The sequence below is a fragment of the Saccopteryx bilineata genome, chromosome 2 (genome assembly GCF_036850765.1).
Source record: "Saccopteryx bilineata isolate mSacBil1 chromosome 2, mSacBil1_pri_phased_curated, whole genome shotgun sequence".
Classification (NCBI taxonomy): domain Eukaryota; kingdom Metazoa; phylum Chordata; class Mammalia; order Chiroptera; family Emballonuridae; genus Saccopteryx; species Saccopteryx bilineata.
Genome location: NC_089491.1, coordinates 62585682 through 62604559, shown reverse-complemented (window position 1 = coordinate 62604559; position 18878 = coordinate 62585682). Strand labels below are relative to the sequence as shown.

The 18878-nt window shown below is 39.6% G+C and overlaps 1 non-coding gene across 1 annotated transcript; it reads left to right on the top strand.

The window, feature by feature from the left end:
- The first annotated feature begins 8233 nt into the window (after nucleotides 1–8233).
- Nucleotides 8234–8367, top strand: LOC136327561 (U11 spliceosomal RNA). The gene has a single exon (XR_010729754.1). It is a non-coding gene; the product is annotated as a U11 spliceosomal RNA (small nuclear RNA).
- The last annotated feature ends 10511 nt before the right edge of the window (nucleotides 8368–18878 follow it).

Sequence of the window (18878 nt, the reverse complement as noted above, 5' to 3'; positions counted from 1 at the left end):
TTCCAGAGCTTTTAATCAGCCATGCATCCCAAAAAGCCATATTGCAGACATTCAGAGCCACATAAGCACTGCATAAATATGAGAACATTACCATAAGTGACCTTCCAAAATTATGTTGAGCAATGGAAGTGTTTTGGATATAGAAATTAGAACCAGTATTTGAAAAGTTACATCAAATTTTTTATGATTATACATTAACCATTAATCAGCCTAACAAAGTTTATTTTGCTCTGTTGTCTGTCTATGCAGAATAGAATGATGCTAGCAACATTTGTTGCAAAATGTTATTTCATTTTGTAGAGCATCTTCTACATAATAGAACATATATAACTTTCAGTAGAAGGTGGATTTAGTGATAAAGAAAGATAAGTCTCCCTGGCCGGTTGGCTGGGTGGTAGAGCGTCAGCCTGGCATGCAGAAGTCCCAGGTTGATTCCCGGCCACACAGGAGAGGCGCCCATCTGCTTCTCCATCCCTCCCCCTCTCCTTCCTCTCTGTTTCTCTCTTCCCCTCCCACAGCCAAGGCTCCATTGGAGCAAAGATGGCCCGGGCGCTGGGGATGGCTCCTTGGCCTCTGCCCCAGGCGCTGGAGTGGCTCTGGTCATGACAGAGCGACACCCTGGAGGAGCAGAGCATCGCCCCCTGGTGGGCAGAGCGTTGCCCCTGGTGGGCGTGCCGGGTGGATCCCGGTCGGCGCATGCGGGAGTCTGTCTGTCTCTCCCCGTTTCCAGCTTCAGAAAAATACACACACACACACAAAAAAAAAAAAAAGAAAGAAAGATAAGTCAGGACTTTATATGTTCTGCATTCATTTTCTAATTCAGATTCAAAAGGCTCACCAAACTTGTGTCAGGACTTAATTGTGTGCCAGCCTCTGTAGTTGGTACTAGAGAAAAAAAGATGACTAAGATCTTATCTGTACTCCTGTGGAGCTTATATTATAATAGGGAAAATAGACAAGCAAAGATATAAATTCAGTATAATATACATGCTAAGATACCAGTACTCATGAATATTTTGGAAACTTAGAGAAAAGGCACTGAGGCGAGATCCAAAGAAGTCTTCCTGGAAGTGTTGAGTCTTGAAAAGTGAGCATGATACATCAGATGAAAAAAGGATCACAGTGGAATGAGAAGAGCAAGGGTCAAGAACAGGATCTGGGAGGTTCCCCAGATTAATAGCAGGTGGAGAAAGAGACTGAATGAGACCAAGAAGTGATGAGAGAAGTACCATAGAACTAGGGGAAGACAATGCCACAGAAGTCTGTTGTGGAATGCAAGAGATTACAGACTGCAACTCAAGGAGAGAGTAACAATCCACAGAAAAAGGCAGAGGAAAAATAGAGAGAAGCAAGGATGGAAACAATGTCTTCAGGATGATGGGATACCAAGAGTATGGGTGGAGGAGCTGACCCTGAGTAAGAGGGAGGACCTACAACCCTCCGAGACAACAGAGAAAGATCAGAGACTGGGAGCCATGGTGGGTAAATTTGCAGGTGGAAGTACCAGAGGCTAATGTGGTTTCATTCAGATGGTTGTAGTTTTTGGTTCAAAGTGGACAATAAAGCCATCTGTTGATAGTAAGAACATAGGGACTGGGAAAGGGCGGGAGGAAAATGGTAGTTTCGGGACATCAGAGAAAGAAGTAGAAGAGAATATTACTGAGGACAGGGGAGAACACTGTCTTTTGTTTTGTTTTGTTTTGTTCCCAACTGTAAGCAGGCCAGGGATAGAGGCAGAGAATAATAATCAACATTTATTGAGCTTTTAAGAAATTCTTTATGGCTGTACCCTGGCTGGTTGACTTAGTGGTACAACATCAGCCTGGCATGTGGAAGTCCTGGGTTTGATTCTATGTCAGAGCACACAGGAGAAGCGCCCATCTGCTTCTCCACCCCTTCCCCTCCCCTTCTATCTCTCCCCCTTTCTCTCCCCACCTCCTGCAGCCATGGCTCCAATGGTTTCAGCAAAATTGGCCCCAGGCACTAAGGATGTCTCCATGGCCATGCCTCAGGTGCTAAAATAGCTCTTTTGCCAAGCAATGGTGAAACAGTCCCAGATAGGCAGAACATTGCCCAGTAGGGGCTTCCCAGATGGGTCCCAGTCAGGCCCATGCAGGAGTCTGTCTCACTGCCTCCCTGCCTCTCAATTAAAAAAAAAGAAGCATATCTTTATATATTGTGGTAGGCAGAATAATAATGACCTCCCAAAAATGTCCACATCCTAATCCCTGGGACCTCAGCCCTGTGAATTTGCTACATTATATGGTACGTGAGAATTAAGGTCACACATGGAGGTTGCTGATCAGCTAACCTTAAAATAAGGAGATTATTCTAGATTATCTGTGTGTGCCCAATGGAATAATAAGGGTTCTCATATGTTAAAGGAAAAAGGCACAAGAAAAGATTACATATTGAATAGATGTGATATGAGAAAGACTCAACCTACCATTGCTGACTTTGAAGATGGAGGAAGGGGCCATGTGTCAAGGGCTGCAGGTGTCCTCAAAGATAGGACAGGTAAGTAAGTGGATTCTACCTTAGAGTCTTCAGAGGGGAATGCAGCCCTGTCAACACTTTGATTTCAACCCATGGAGACTATGCCTGACTTCTGATGCACAGAAATGTAAAATAATAAATTTTCATTATTTAATTATACAAATTTGTGCACGCTTCTTATAGCAATAACATAAAACTATACTAAACTAAAACACATACATGTTTTCTTTTAATCCTCACAGCAGGATTTTACTCATTGGGCAACTTCAGGAGTTGATCCTGGTTAAGGACCTGGATGTTGCCTGGATGAGAAGGTAACAAGAAGGAATGTTATCATCTCCAAGACATCTACCTCAAGGGAAGCCTTTGTGATACTTTTTAGGCAAGGAATTATTGCTCTCTTCTGATGACCCAGAGGGTTCAAGAGATTCTGAAGACTCGGGGTTCTCAAATTCTCTCATCTAAATGTTCATATCCTATGTTTCAGGGTGGTATTTTTTCCCTTTCAAGGCCTTGACTTTAGCACAAGTTTGGGCGGGGCTGCATATTAATCTGCAATTTGTTTCTCACAATCAGGTCCTGACCCTGCTTTTTAACTCAATCTGCCTCTTGAGCCTATAGTAGTAAAGGGTTTCTTTAAGTATCATGAAAAACGGCACTTAATATGGGTTGCATATTATGCCCTGAATTAGTGGCTTATTAAGCTGAGCCTGACAACTGCACATCCCTTATAATCACTATTGGTACCATGCCCCTCAAGTGTTAGCAAGTGTGTCGCTGCCAGTATGCCATCCCATTTGGCCTCCGATGAGATTCTTTGTAATATTGAGTGTCAGGCAATAGCACAACTTCCCTCCTGCAGTGATTTCCAAAAGCAACTGCTTCATCTTAGATTAAAAATATTTTTACTTCAAAGCCAAAATTAAATGCTAACAAGTGAAGAAGCCAGAATACCTGGATACATGTTGGTTTGCTTGTGTTTTAGAAACTAAATAATGCATACACTTAGTAACTAAAAGATTCCCAACAGTTTCCAATAGTCAATGAAGTTGAGGGAGTCGAACCAGTATTGCTACCAAAATGTTATGTTCTACCTTTGCCTTCCTTGTAATGACATTTTTTTTTAAAGAATACTATTCTCTATTTTGGTTTGTCATCATTTTTTCTCATTTTTATTGTATTAGGAGTTTGTCAGTACTCTCATGGATACATCAACTGGTGAGAAAGGAATATAGTAAACCCATATGTAGCATTAATACAAGGTTCAAGGGGCCAAGCACAATGACTTCTGAATCCTTTGTCCAACTTTTTTGTCATCCTCCTGTCCTTAGAATAGCAGAACAGGCTTGAGATTTACAATTAGAAAACCAGGGTCCCATGCCCAGGTTTGGCATTGATTGCTTCTGTGTGCCTGCCTGAGTAGTTCTTCTCCGAGCTTTGCTTTCCTCGTGACTTACCCAGAGATCATCAGAAAATACACGCGTTGTTATTCTGCTCTCCTCCCTGCTCGTACTTCCCCAGTCACACCAGGCTGAGTTTCTGCAGCATAGCCAGCTCTTTTCCCTGGCAGGCATTCTGTTCTCGTTTTTTCCTCTGCCTAAAATACCCTTCCTACTACTCTCCAACTAGCCAGCTTCTCCTTCTTTAGGTCTCTGCTTAAATGCCACTTTGCTTTAAGTCCTTCCTTGCTTGTTCTGTCTAGAGTAGATCACCTCATAAATTTTACCATCTGTGAACACCATTTTCTTTATAATACATGTAACATTCTTTAATTATTTTATTTATGTGTCTATATAATTATTTGTACACTCAGCTATAATGAGACCTCAAAATGCAGTACTAGTTCAGAGCTTGGCACAAATAAACAATAAATATTTGTTAGTTAAAAAAATGTGAATTTACTTCATTGAGCTTGAATGTATTAATGATGCACTATATGTGAAAAATATTTTAATCATAAAGTATTTTTATCTGTGCCAAACTCTAGACACAAATAATATTTCATAATTTTTAAAACTGTTTCATATTGGATTAATGATTTTATGCTACACCAAAAATAGCATTACCTCTATTAACTTTATGGACTTTTATTGTATAACAATGTTTCATCCCTGGCCAGTTGGATCAGTGGTAGAGTGTCAGCCCAGCATGTGGAAGTCCTGGGTTTGATTCCTGGTCAGGTACACAGCACACAGAAGAAACAACCATCTGCTTCTCTACCTCTTCTCCTCCCTCTTCCCATTTCCCCCTTTCTCTCTCTCTCTCTCTCTCTCTCTCTCTCTCTCTCTCTCTCTCTCTCTTCCTTCACCTCCTGCATCCATGGATCAACTGGTTTGAGCAAGTTGACCTGGGCACTGAGGATGGCTCTATGGCCTCACCTCAGGCACTAAAATAGCTCAGTTGTTGAGCAAGGGAGCAGTGACCCAGATGGGCAGAGCATTGCCCCATAGGGGGCTTGCCAGGTGGATCCCAGTCAGGGTGCATGCAGTAGTCTGTTTCCCTGCCTCCCCACCTCTCACTTAATAAAAAAAAAATTAAAAATATGAAATTCAAAGGCTGTGTCCATGATTCCTGCAATATTTTCTTAAAATGCATCAGTTATTTTATCCTTAGCAAATAAATTATCTGTAAACTTTGAGTTGAGAAAGAATGACATTATTTTGATACCTCAAAGTATGTGAATGATTTTACATAAAGTGAGCAGTTACTTTTCCCTTTACCCCCCAGTCAAATTGTTCAAATTTCTTTGATGTTAGAGTTAAGTAAAAAAGGCAATGTAGGACTAAAATAAATACACCTCTGAAATGCCAATCACAGAAGTTCCTATCAGCTTTGAGCCCTGAGTTAATTGAAATGTATGAGAATGAGATACTTTCCACTGTTAAATGATGTGTCTCTATAATCAGAAAAATATGAGGCTTAATGTTCATGTACAGACTGACATACTCTAACATGCTGAAGGAAGGGGATCATGACCTTTCAAAGCCACAAGCGATCACTTAATGTCCATTTCTTCTCAGCCACCTGGAACATCAAATCAAGATACATCTTTGGAAGGCTCGGATTTTGAATTGCAAAGTGATACCCAAATCATATAGTTATTACATGTTGAGCTGGGTCAAGGGGGGAATTAATCAAGCAGTCCATTTTTAAAAGAGAAATTTGGCTTCCATCTTTTATATACACAGTGAAGAAAACTATGTTGAAAACCTTTCCCAGAAAGGAAATCCTTTGTGACTACAATCTTTTCAACAGTTTGATGATCATATGTTCTAGAGCCACCATTAGAAATACATAGAATGTCCTGACCTGTGGTGGTGAAGTAGATAAAGTGTTGACCTGGAACAGTGAGGTCACTGGTTTTAAACCCTGGTTTGCCCAGTCAAGGCACATACAGGAAGCAACTACATGAGTTGATGCTTCCCACTTCTCCCCCTCTTCTCTCTATTTCTCTCTCTCTCTCTCTCTCTCTCCCCTCTAAAAATTAATAAATATAATCTAAGAGAGAGAGATAAATATATAGAATGGACATGTTGGTCTTTAAAGCACATAAAATTACTAGGTTCAATTGAAGTCCATCTCCGTATCACAGTGTGCTGGCTCTCACAGGCACAAGGCTGGCTTCTAACATTTCAATGGTTTTCCCAAACTACACTGTCCTAGATTATTGCCATAGGAATATAAGAAGCAGAATATAATTCAAGAACTCAAATATTTGGCTGGATGCCTTTGAGTTTCATGGCTTTCTATTTCACATGGGGTTCAGAAAGGAAAGAATACTACCGGCTATCACATTTTGAAAACATGCAATATACCAGGTTCTATTGCATGTATTATCTCATTCAGCCATCTAACATTCTGATAAAAAAATTTTTTTTCAATGTCGGTGACAAGAAAACTAAGACAAATCACCAATGAACACAAATTAGTATGTGCTAGAACATGCATGCAAACCCAGCTCGAATAGACTCCCAGGCTCACACTCTTTCCACTACACTGTCTGCTTTTAACTTGAAGTCTATTCAATCTACTCTTCTCATCAATGTTAAGGCCAATGCTTCCTAGCAGGGCAGGTTGGGTCATTGACTTCTGAAGAATGCTCCCTATCTTTGAATCTAAATTCAGCTCCCTGGAGAGTTTTCTCTCTGTGGCTCACAGCAGCATCTATTGACATGGACAGCCCAAGGGAGCAGCACCTCTAGTAAAAGCCCAATTGAATCTACTTCCATCTGGGTTGACAGTCAGGAAGAAGCTGTTCTCACTGAACACCATACCCTGGAGCCTTCTGTAGCAAGAACTCCCAGCAGCAATAGTTACTCTCAGAAGTTGTGGCTCTCAGTTGTACCTCTCAGAAGTTGCCTCCTTGCCATCTTTTCCCTTTCCTCCTAGCCGTGAGACCCTTTGATGGCAAATAGGCCAACCATCAGCATAGTGCTTTATGGGCTTTCCAGTCTCAGGTAGCTTTAGGTGTGCAATATGTGAGTATTAAAAAAAAAAAAGCCACACAACTCTTTGGAGGAAATTGTTGCAATTTCTTTGCATTTCTACTCAAAGTCATACATTTTGCTGCCCCCTCAGCCCTGTTTTGCTTGAGGCCAGGAAGTACTCAGCCTTATCCTAATCTCCAAAGGGGACTACTCTCCAAGGTGACAAGACTTGGGAACAACTGTCTTTTAAAAATCTTAGATTCAGATTACATAAACAGAGAATGCTGTAAAAATCTTAGACTCCCTCTTCTTGAGGCACAGGAGCATCTAAACAAATCAAGACCCCATGAGAGCTCAAGAAATTCTTTGATACTTCCAAGCAGATTGTTCAAATGTAATACTATTAGAAATAGGTCTAATGTAGGCCACATACTAAATGTTTTTCTTTCTCTTCTGTTTCTATGATAATTTGATCTCTCCCAACTTGGAAAAACTCCCTTTATTTGATTGAACCATCTCTCTGGCTACTAACTAATTTTTCTCTTGCCTTTTACTGTGCACTTTCTGGATTAGTGATGAACCTGCCTCAATCCCCCCATTTTCTCATCTTTTTGCAATTTGATTTGTTCCCCAAAACTCTAATATTCTTGGCCTCTAATATAGGCAATGCTATCAACATTTTTTAAGCCCCCATTTTCCTTGCCCTCTCTCAAGAACTTTCCAGGAGAGAAACCAAGATCTCCGGTTCTCAGCCCCACCAAGCTTCCAGCCAAAAGCCAGTGCCACTTGACTAGTCACATGAAGGAAGCAAAGCCTCCAGCCCTTAGTTAGTCACAATCAGCCACTAGCTACTCCCCAGCTAACACTGCATGGAACAGAGACAGGCCTTCACCACTGAATCCTGCTCAAATTGAAAATTTAGAAGAAGAATAAATATATATATTGCTATTACTTTAAGTCACTGTTTTAACAAAACATGTAACTTCAATCCTAAAGGGCCAGACCATCCTCTGAATCCCTCTGTACTATTCATCTGTCATTGAACTAACACTGTCTTGAGTTAGAAGTTATTCTTAATATGTTTAAAGAATGTATTACCAGCTTGATTATTATCTACTTGGAAACAGTTATCTTGAACAACATTTGCCTTTTAGCACAGTGACTTTCTGGGCAGTAGATATTCTACAGATACTTCTTTGTTAATTAAATCAGAGACTATGTGTTCTATAAGATAAAATAATTTCTAAGTGTGCCAGTCCTGCAAACATGAGACATGGTGCTGAGCAGATATGTTAAAACCTACCCAAACAAAAAAGGGCTTCTGTCGTGAGTGGCACACATAGGGCAGCTCGATTGCTCTACATGTGGAATCGACATCAAGAGATTTTGGAAGCATAATTTTTTGACTTGTGGGCAGCTGGTGGTCGTTGGTCCTAGCGCCTGTGCAATAGGTTGTTGAAAATAAGGATGAGGAAAGTATAGATGTAGTATAAAACCTACCCAAACAATGAGTAGGTAAACACAGTGACATTTAAGGTACTAAAATATTTGCATTTTAGAAAATGCATATAGTCACCAATTCTTCAATTCTCTAAAGTGATTCTTTTAATGGTATACTGGAACTTGATATCTGAATCTTGGAATTTATCTAAAAATTCTAGCCCCACCAGAGCCTCATCACTCAATATATTATTTGATTAATGAATTACAACAAAAATTTTGCAGTTAATGATCTACAAATAATGTATTTGTATATTCTAATTATCACTAATATAATGTTAGACTCAGGTTTTTTGTTTGTATTTATACTAATTTTTTTTCTTTGTCCTAATCAGTTAAGTTTTATGTAAAGATAATTGGAGAGAAATGACTTCTGGAATAGCAGTATAAGAGTTTTGCACACTCACTCTCCAACAAATCAAACTTAACTGGTAAAAAACCAACAACTACTTAAAATCTTTGCAAACTGCCTAAGCAAATACAGTAAATAAAGAAGTTTATTCAAGAAAATCTACTAATTTTTTTTGTTTTGTTTGTTGTTGTTTTTTAGAGAGAGAGATAGACAGACAGAAAGAAAGGGAGAGAGATGAGAATTATCAACTCATAGTTGCCATACTTTAATTGTTCACTGATTACTTTCTCATATGTGCCTTGACCAGGGGACCTTATTCAAGCCAGTCACTTCTTGCTCAAGCCAAAACCTTGGGTTCAAGCCAGCAATCTTGAGCTTCAAGCCATGTCTATGATCCCAAACTCAAGCCAATGACCCCACACTCAAGATGATGAGCCTGAACTCAAGCTGGATGAGCCTATCCTCAAGCTGGTGACCTCAGGGTTTCAAACCTGGGTCCTCAGTGTCCCAGGCCAATACTCTGTCCACTGTACCACCACCTGATCAGGCAATCTTGATAGAGCCTATGTCACTTCAGTTCCTCCCTTGCCCCTCCCCCCCAACAGATAAGCATGATAAAAGCTTCATTCCAGAGTGGGATCCTAACCTTTCTAAGCTACCAGAGAAGTGCTAAGTATATTCCTGGGGTGAGCAGACATCAACATTGCTCATCCTCCTCTAGCCACCTGTTGTAGAAGCTAATTTCTAGGCAAGGATGGTCAAGAGGTCAGGGACTTTCTTCCTCCATCCAGCCACACTGGTCCTATAACAGATAAAAAAGTCAGAAGTGATAAAGAAGTCAGATCACTAGGGTCAATTACCCTCAATACATTTTGATAATAGAGAGAATATTCCAAATGGGGAAATCAAGCTAAGAAGATCAGAGGCTCCTGTCCAGTGCCCTGTCCATTAGAGCAGAAATAGTACTACAAGAGAGGTGGGTCATTGCTCCTCCTCCCAGATCCAATGCAGTGGCTCTGAGATTTTTGTCTAGAGGGAGAGGCAGGCTAAAAGAATGTAAAAGATGTTAAAGCCCCAAAGAGTTAATTTATTTAGACAATAGAGGGGAAATTCAATCTTAAGGGCATTCTAAGAAATGATGGAAATTTTATTTGTAAGCAATTAAGAGGAGGTTGGTTGCTCTGTGAAAACAAGAAGAAAAACTATAGGTCAACTAGACTGCCAGAAAGAAGCAGGTAAAGAGATAACTGCCAAGATAAGCCTTTCTAGAGTTAGAATAAAATCTCTATTATTAGCCCTATAAAGTGGCCCTAATTTAATTGAACCTGACTATAGAATAATGTGTGTATATGTACATTATTGAAAACAATAAAGTAATCAGCCAGCAGTTAATGGAGCCTGACAGCTAGGTGTGATACCAACAAACAGTTTAACAGACAAATCAGGGAAATAATCAAAGAGATCCCTGCTGATACCAGTCATCCTAGGGTGACTATGTCCATTTACCCTTTCATGAATATCATCAGAGGCTTCAAGCTTAGTGAAAAATAGAATGACATAGAGGCTACAAATTTAATGAGAAATAGATTTCACTAAAACACTTTGGCCAAATTATTAAACAAATAAACAAAAAATAACAGCAACAAGCTTGGAAGAAGAAAAAATAGTATCCAGAGTATCAAAAACATTCAGTTTTCAACAAAAAAGTATGAGATATGCTAAAAAGCAAAACATTGTGACACATACATGGGTGGAGAAAGAAGGAGCAGACAACAGAAACTGCCTTTAACAGGATGTAGATGGCAGACTTAAAAGATTTTACAGAAGCCATTATAGTGTTTTAAAAGAACTAAAGGAAATCATGCTTTAAAAAGTAAAGATATGATGATAATGTCTCATTAGAAAATTATAATAAAAAAATAGAAATTATAAACATGAACCAAATAGAAGTCCCCAGAATTGAAAATATGGTAACTGAAATAAAAATATATATATATTAAAGGGACCCAACAGTAGATTTAAGCTGGCAGAAAGAATCAATGACCTTGAAGGTAAGTGGTACAGGTTACACAATCTAAATAAGAGATGAAAGAAAGAAGAAAAATGAACAGTGCCTAAGAGAAATGTAAGACATTATTAAGAGCACAAACACATGCAGAATGGGACTTCTAGGATGAGAGAAGGAAAAAGGAATATAGAAAAATTATTCACTAAAATAATGGCTAGAAGGATTTTTAAGATGGCAGCAGAGTAGGTAAAAGCTATATATACCTCCTCCTAGCACCAAACTGGACTTACAGCTAAATTATAGAACATCAACCTGAGTGATCAACGACAGCTGAACAAGAGTATTTTATCCAAGGATTTATCGAAGAAGCTACATAGAGGCTGATAAGAAGGGTGAAGATGTGGAGAGGGCTAGCTGTTACACCCATATTTGGTGGCTGAGAAGCCAGCTATAAAAGTCTCCCCTGAGGAGTGTGGATTCTCTACCTCACACTGGCTAACCCTAACCACAGTGGCTGGGAAGTGGAGCCTACCTAACATCTGGCAGTAAAAATCAGCATGGATTATGTCCACCAGGAAGATGACAGAGTCTGCTAGACTTCCAGGTAGTCTTCTAAAGGGCCAAAGCACAGGATCTTGCTCTCAGGCACTCACCCAGGACTTCAGTAGATGGAAGGTGAGTCAGGATATGTGGGAGTCATAAAAAGAATATCTGGGTTATGTAGCCCCAAATCTAGATTATTAGTTATTCTAGAAGGCTAGCTACTGAGGTCCCAGTCCTGAGTCAATCTCCCACACCACCCTCAGGCACCATCTTACCAGGATCAGGCACTCTTATTCTTATAGGACCGGTCTAGGGAGTGTACTAACCTGGTTTTCCAAATACTAGCAACACCACTCTGCAAAGATTGAGTCCTGCAGAAAGGACTGATGGCTTCACCCCACAGGGACCTTTTGTGTGGTCTTTCTCTGGAGAAACAATAGACACTCAGACATTGAACGGTGAGGCTTTGGAAAGATGGCCCTTCTTCCCTGTCATGTGCAGTCTTGGCCAGCATTTCCCCCCCATTGGAGACAGTTATGTTCTATCTTCCCAAGTCCTGGTGGCCTTGTCCTGTTGAGCTCAGTTCATTGGGGGTAGGAAGGTCTACTAGGATCTGGTACATTCAGAGCCTGTTTCCCTCAGAGGCTTTGGTCCAGAGCTCAAGTGGACATGGCTACAGGGCTAGGAGGAGTTGTGGAGCTTGGTCACCCTTTCTTGGACTCTAGCACCACCCCAACAGAAGACTGTCTTGATATGTTTTCCTACGTCTGGTGGCACCATCCTGCTAAGCTCAGATCCACCAGAGAAAGGGAACACCACATAGAGCTGGGACCTTTGTAGCTCATCTCCAAAGCCTCCTCCGAGGATCTGGTCCAGGGCTTGAGCGAACATGGCTGGCACTACCCCCAACAGAAGACTGTCCTGATCCTTTTCCCAAGTCACAGTGATCCCTGTCTGCTAAGTTTGCTCCTGTAGTGGGGACAGCTGGCTGCACCTAAGCTGAAACAGTGGCACATTCCTCCTGGGGGAGCTAGAATTGGAGACTCTAGCAGATATTGAGTGGTATGATTCTGGAATAAGGGCCACATTCTCAACACTATGTGTCCCCAATTAGGGATCTACTAGTCCTGGCCTCCTGACCTAGTCACACCCCTTACTGAGCTTCTACCATGTGGAAGGGGCAGGGGTGTGTGGTCATCTTGGACCTACTTTACTGTCTTTCTTTAGAAGGTTCTAGAGAAAGTTTAATCAACATCAGCAGGTGAAGAAGAGCCAATAGGTGGACACCAACGTCAGAGAACCTTGGAACTTTTATTGATCTTCCCCAGCTCAGAGCTACAGGAAGCCAACCCTTGTATACAGCTTAGCCCCTCCCACACATACCCTAGTTCAGGGGTCCCGAAACTATGGCCCACGGGCCACATGCGGCCCCCTGAGGCCATTTATCCGGCCCCCACCGCACTTCCGGAAGGGGCACCTCTTTCATTGGTGGTCAGTGAGAGGAGCATAGTTCCCATTGAAATACTGGTCAGTTTGTTGATTTAAATTTACTTGTTCTTTATTTTAAATGTTATATTTGTTCCCGTTTTGGTTTTTTACTTTAAAATAAGATATGTGCAGTGTGCATAGGGATTTGTTCATAGCTTTTTTATAGTCCGGCCCTCCAATGGTCTGAGGGACAGTGAACTGGCCCCCTGTGTAAAAAGTTTGGGGACCCCTGCCCTAGTTCAATAGACACAACCACGATCAATGAATAGTGTGGTAGCTACAGACAGGTACCCCAAGGCTGGTTACAAACAACATTTGACACCAACCTACATAAGAAGAACCCTGTCCAAGTGTGGGCTACAAACTTCACCAGAGCTCAACCCAACTAACCACACAAACGTCACAATCAAAAGGAGACTTCACCAAGCACCAGAATTTTCTGGGAAAAATGCTGCTTCAAGGTATAACCCCTGAACAGTGACTCATACATGGTGACTCATACATGTCTATATTTATAGTAAGCCAGCCTAAAGGTTAACTCCATCCACAAATAGGCCAACAGCATTCAAAAATCAACTACAATAGGAGTGGACATATAACACTGAGGAACAAAATTTTTGTTGCATCCACAAAAACACTTGTTCTTACCAACTCAAGTGTGCTTATCTCAAATGTAACATTAGTTTTTCTCTGTAAGCTACAGTTTTTTGCAATTCAAGATTTTAGGTTTTCATCTTATTGTAAAATTTTCAACATTTAGTTTAACATAATGAAGTAGAATGTCTTCTTAGGCATCATCTTTGTGAAAATATAATAATTTATATAATGCAGCACATACACTAATACACTAAAAGATATGATTGCATCAGAATTTGTCTACAATTTCAAAATGGAACATATCAAAACACTTATTTTAATCACAAAATTTGCGAAAAACTTATTTAAATTCTGTTCAGGCAAAAATTTGCTTTTGTAGCTCTTGCATTTGTGTACTTGTTGAGAACAATCTTGTTTGATGCTCCAGCAGTAGTCTGCTCATCACTAACAGCTCCAAGATTTTCGGGAAACTTATCAAGGTGACTGTTCAGAAAGTGAATCTTAATGCTCATGTTACATCCAATGTTGTAGAAAGCCAACAGCATCCTTTGAACCAGAAGTTCATAGTTTTCTGCTCTTTTGTTGCCAACGAAGTTCTTTGTAACTGCCACAAAAGACTGCCATGCTGCTTTCTCCTCCTTATTCATCTTCCTGCCAAATTCTTCATCACATATGAGGGTTCGAATTTGAGGTGAATACACCTGCTTCTATCTTCTTGAAAGACAAGGCAGGAAAAGCAGAAATAATATGTTGAAAGCATTCACTTTCTCTATTCAAAGCCTGAACAAACTGCTTCATTAAGCCAAGTTTGATGTGAAGTGGGAAAAAATGAACTTGTCTTGATTAAATATAGGTTCATTCACAATATTTTGCATCTCTACTTCCAGAGCTTCACGTTTCAGCCACTCCTTCTGTGTCCAGTGTTTCTCCCAAGCTTGGCTATCCCACAAACACAGAAAGCAAGGATACTTCATGAAAGCTCTCTGTTGTCCTAGCAGAAACTTTACCATTTTAAGATCCATAAAAATGATCCAGTTATGCTCCTCATACTTTAGAAAGTCGAGGAAAATTTTTATGTCATTATAATCTTTCACAGATGAGTTGAATAACCAATTGGAACCGCTGCATAAACATTACTATTGTGTAGGAGAATACATTTCAGACTCCATTTAGAACTGTCAAGAAATAGTCATCATTCTGTTGGACTGTAAGTGGTAACATCTAGCTGGCTGAGAAGACTACTGATATCATGACAGTAAACAAAGTGTTTGTCTTCAGAAAAAAAGTCCACAAAAAATTGTTCACACTTCCTGAAATGGGATACTTTAGCTGACCAATGAAGTACATTCTTTTCTTGAAGCCTGGAGGCTAATAACTCAGCTGCTTTCTTTCACAAGCCCAAATCTCTTACTAAATTATTAAATTGGGGTTGGCTAACCTACTGAGAAGTTAATGACTGCTTGGCATCAGAAGAAGACCCTTCAGATTTTACAACCATTTCCTCATGCATCTTATCAAAATACACTTGATCACCATGTTCACTTTCTTCATCCTTAGAAGAAATAAAACCATAGAAAACTGGAACCAGGAGTGTCTCAGATTGTGGGATAGGTTGTATTGCTGAGGAAATATTAGGATATGCAATTATATGCTGTTTTCTTCTTGCTGATGCCCTTTGTATGGATCATACAGAAATAATAGTCACTGCTGTGGTCCTTACATTCACGTCAAACCATGGGAATACCAAAAGACATTCCTTTGCATTTTCCTTTTGTCCCGTCATGAAGCATTTCCTCACAATTATGACACACAATATGAGGAGCCCAATTCTTGTCTTGATCACCAAAGAGAACTTGAAAATAGGCAATATAAGCACGTGTCACAAATGATGAAATATTGCACCTTTGATGTTGAAGTGTGTAACAGTCACATATATAACAGAAGGTGTCAGGACTATTCTTACATTTACACCTACTCAAAGAAGCCATGATTTAATCTTAAAACAAAATAAGATGGTGTTTTTATCAGATAATAATTTTTACATTTAAAAACAACTACAAAATTATGTAAAAGTGATGTTTGTAAAACATTAATTGCCTTGTGGTTATGTTCAATCGAAAAGTTGTTGCCCTTTAACTCCAATTTAAAAACCAATGCATATCGGAAAAGAAGAAGTAAAGGTATCACTTTTTGCTGATGATATGATCCTATACATTGAAAACCCGAAGGACTCCACAAAAAGATTATTAGAAACAATAAACCAATACAGTAAGGTCGCAGGATACAAAATTAACATACAAAAGTCCATAGCCTTTCTATATGCCATCAATGAAATATTAGAAAACGAACTCAAAAAAATAATCCCCTTCACGATTGCAACAAAAAAATTAAAATACCTAGGAATAAACATAACAAAGAACGTAAAGGACCTATATAATGAAAATTACAAAGCATTGTTAAGGGAAATCGAAAAAGATACAATGAGATGGAAAAATATTCCTTGTTCTTGGATAGGAAGAATAAATATAATCAAAATGGCCATATTACCCAAAGCAATATACAAATTTAATGCAATTCCCATCAAAATCCCTATGAGATTTTTTAAAGAAATGGAACAAAAAATCATCAGATTTATATGGAACTATAAAAAACCCCGAATAGCCAAAACAATCCTAAGGAAAAAGAATGAAGCTGGGGGCATTACAATACCTGACTTCAAACTCTATTATAGGGCCACGATAATCAAAACAGCATGGTATTGGCAGAAAAATAGACACTCAGACCAATGGAACAGAATAGAAAGCCCAGAAATAAAATCACATATATATGGTCAAATAATCTTTGATAAAGGGGCCAACAACATACAATGGAGAAAAGAAAGCCTCTTCAACAAATGGTGTTGGGAAAACTGGAAAGCCACATGCAAAAGAATGAAACTCGACTACAGCCTGTCCCCGTGTACTAAAATTAATTCAAAATGGATCAAAGACCTAAATATAAGACCTGAAACAATAAAGTACATAGAAGAAGACATAGGTACTAAAATCATGGACCTGGGTTTTAAAGAACATTTTATGAACTTGACTCCAATGGCAAGAGAAGTGAAGGCAAAGATAAATGAATGGGACTACATCAGAATAAAAAGTTTTTGCTCAGCAAGAGAAACTGATATCAAAATAAACAGACAGCCAACTAAATGGGAAATGATATTTTCAAACAACAGCTCAGATAAGGGCCTAATATCCAAAATTTACAAAGAACTCATAAAACTCAACAACAAACAAACAAACAATCCCATAAAAAAATGGGAAGAGGACATGAACAGACACTTCTCCCAGGAAGAAGTACAAATGGCCAACAGATATATGAAAAGATGCTCAGCTTCATTAGTTATTAGAGAAATGCAAATCAAAACTACAATGAGATACCACCTCACCCCTGTTAGATTAGCTATTATCAACAAGACGGGTAATAGCAAATGTTGGAGAGGCTGTGGAGAAAAAGGAACCCTCATTCACTGTTGGTGGGACTGTAAAGTAGTAAAGTAGTACAACCATTATGGAGGAAAGTATGGTGGTTCCTCAAAAAACTGCAAATAGAACTACCTTATGACCCAGCAATCCCTCTACTGGGTATATACCCCAAAACCTCAGAAACATTGATACGTGAAGACACATGTAGCCCCATGTTCATTGCAGCACTGTTCACAGTGGCCAAGACATGGAAACAACCAAAAAGCCCTTCAATAGAAGACTGGATAAAGAAGATGTGGCACATATACACTATGGAATACTACTCAGCCATAAGAAATGATGACATCAGATCATTTACAGCAAAATGGTGGGATCTTGATAACATTATACGGAGTGAAATAAGTAAATCAGAAAAAAACAAGAACTACATGATTCCATACATTGGTGGAACATAAAAATGAGACTAAGAGACATGGACAAGAGTGTGGTGGTTACCAGGGGTGGGGGGAGGGAGGACATGGGAGAGAAGGAGGGAGAGAGTTAGGGGGAGGGGGAGGGGCACAGAGAACTAGATAGAGGGTGGTGGAGGACAATCTGACTTTGGGCGAGGGGTATGCAACATAATTTAATGACAAAATAACCTAGACATGCTTTCTTTGAATATATGTACCCTGATTTATTAATGTCATCCCATTACCATTAATAAAAATTTATTAAAAAAAATAAAATAAAATAAAAAATAAAATAAAAACCAATGCATGGCATTAACTGTAACAAAAAGAAATTAAAATTGCATAAAAACTAGAGCATGCACCAAAAAATAAATTTCAGATTTGGAATCAGCAATGCAGATGTATATAAAAACAGTTCTAAAACCTCATGCAACAAAAAATGAAAAAAACTTGTTCCCCAGTGAATTTACACAAAAACATTTTTGGAGCACCCAGCTCAAATGATCTAGAAGTTTGTGCCACTGAGACCCACCAGGTACCTACATCAGAAAGTCCATATAACAACCTAGGAAGTCATAGCAGATCTACTTAATACAAAAAGTAAAAAACAAAAGACTGACAAAATGGAGGAACAAAGAAGTATGCCCCAAATAAAAAAAAAAAAAAAACAAGAGAAATCTTCCCAAAAAGAATTACATGAAATGAAAGCAACCAGGATACCAAATACAGAGTTTAGAACAGTGGCTATAAGGATGCTCAAGGACCTTAGGAGAAGTATGGATAATCTCAGTGAGAACTTAACAAACTATACAGTAAGCATTAAAAAAACAAACAAACCATAAATCAGAACCAGTCAGAAATGAAGAATACAATAACTGAAATGAAGAATACACTAGAAGCAATCAGCAGGTTAGATGCAGAGAATCAAATTAGCAATTTAGAGGACAAGAAAACAGTAAGCACCTAAGCAGAGCAACAAAAAGAAAGATTTTTTTTAAGTGAGGATCATTGGACCTTTGGGACAACATCAATCTTAACAACATCCTCATTATAGGGATATCGCAAGGAGAAGAGAGTGAGCAAAGAATGAAGAACCTGTTTGAAAAAAGCAATGGCTGAGAACTTTTCTAACCTGATGGATAAAAAAGTCAACAAGTTCAGGAAGCAGTAAATCCTTATCAAGATGTGAACCCAGAAAGGCCCACACAAAGACATTTCATGATTAAAATGACAAAGCTTAAAGACAAAGAAAAATCTGGCCCTGGCCGGTTGGCTCAGCGGTAGAGCATCAGCCTGGCGTGCGGGGGACCCGGGTTCAATTCCCAGACAGGGCACATAGGAGAAGCGCCCATTTGCTTCTTCCCCCCTCCTTCCTCTCTGTCTCTCTCTTCCCCTCGTGCGGCCAAGGCTCCATTGGAGTAAAGATGACCCGGGCGCTGGGGACGGCTTCTTGGCCTCTGCCCCAGGTGCTAGAGTGGCTCTGGTCACGGCAGAGCGACACCTCAGAGGGGCAGAGCATCGCCCCCTGGTGGGCAGAGCGTT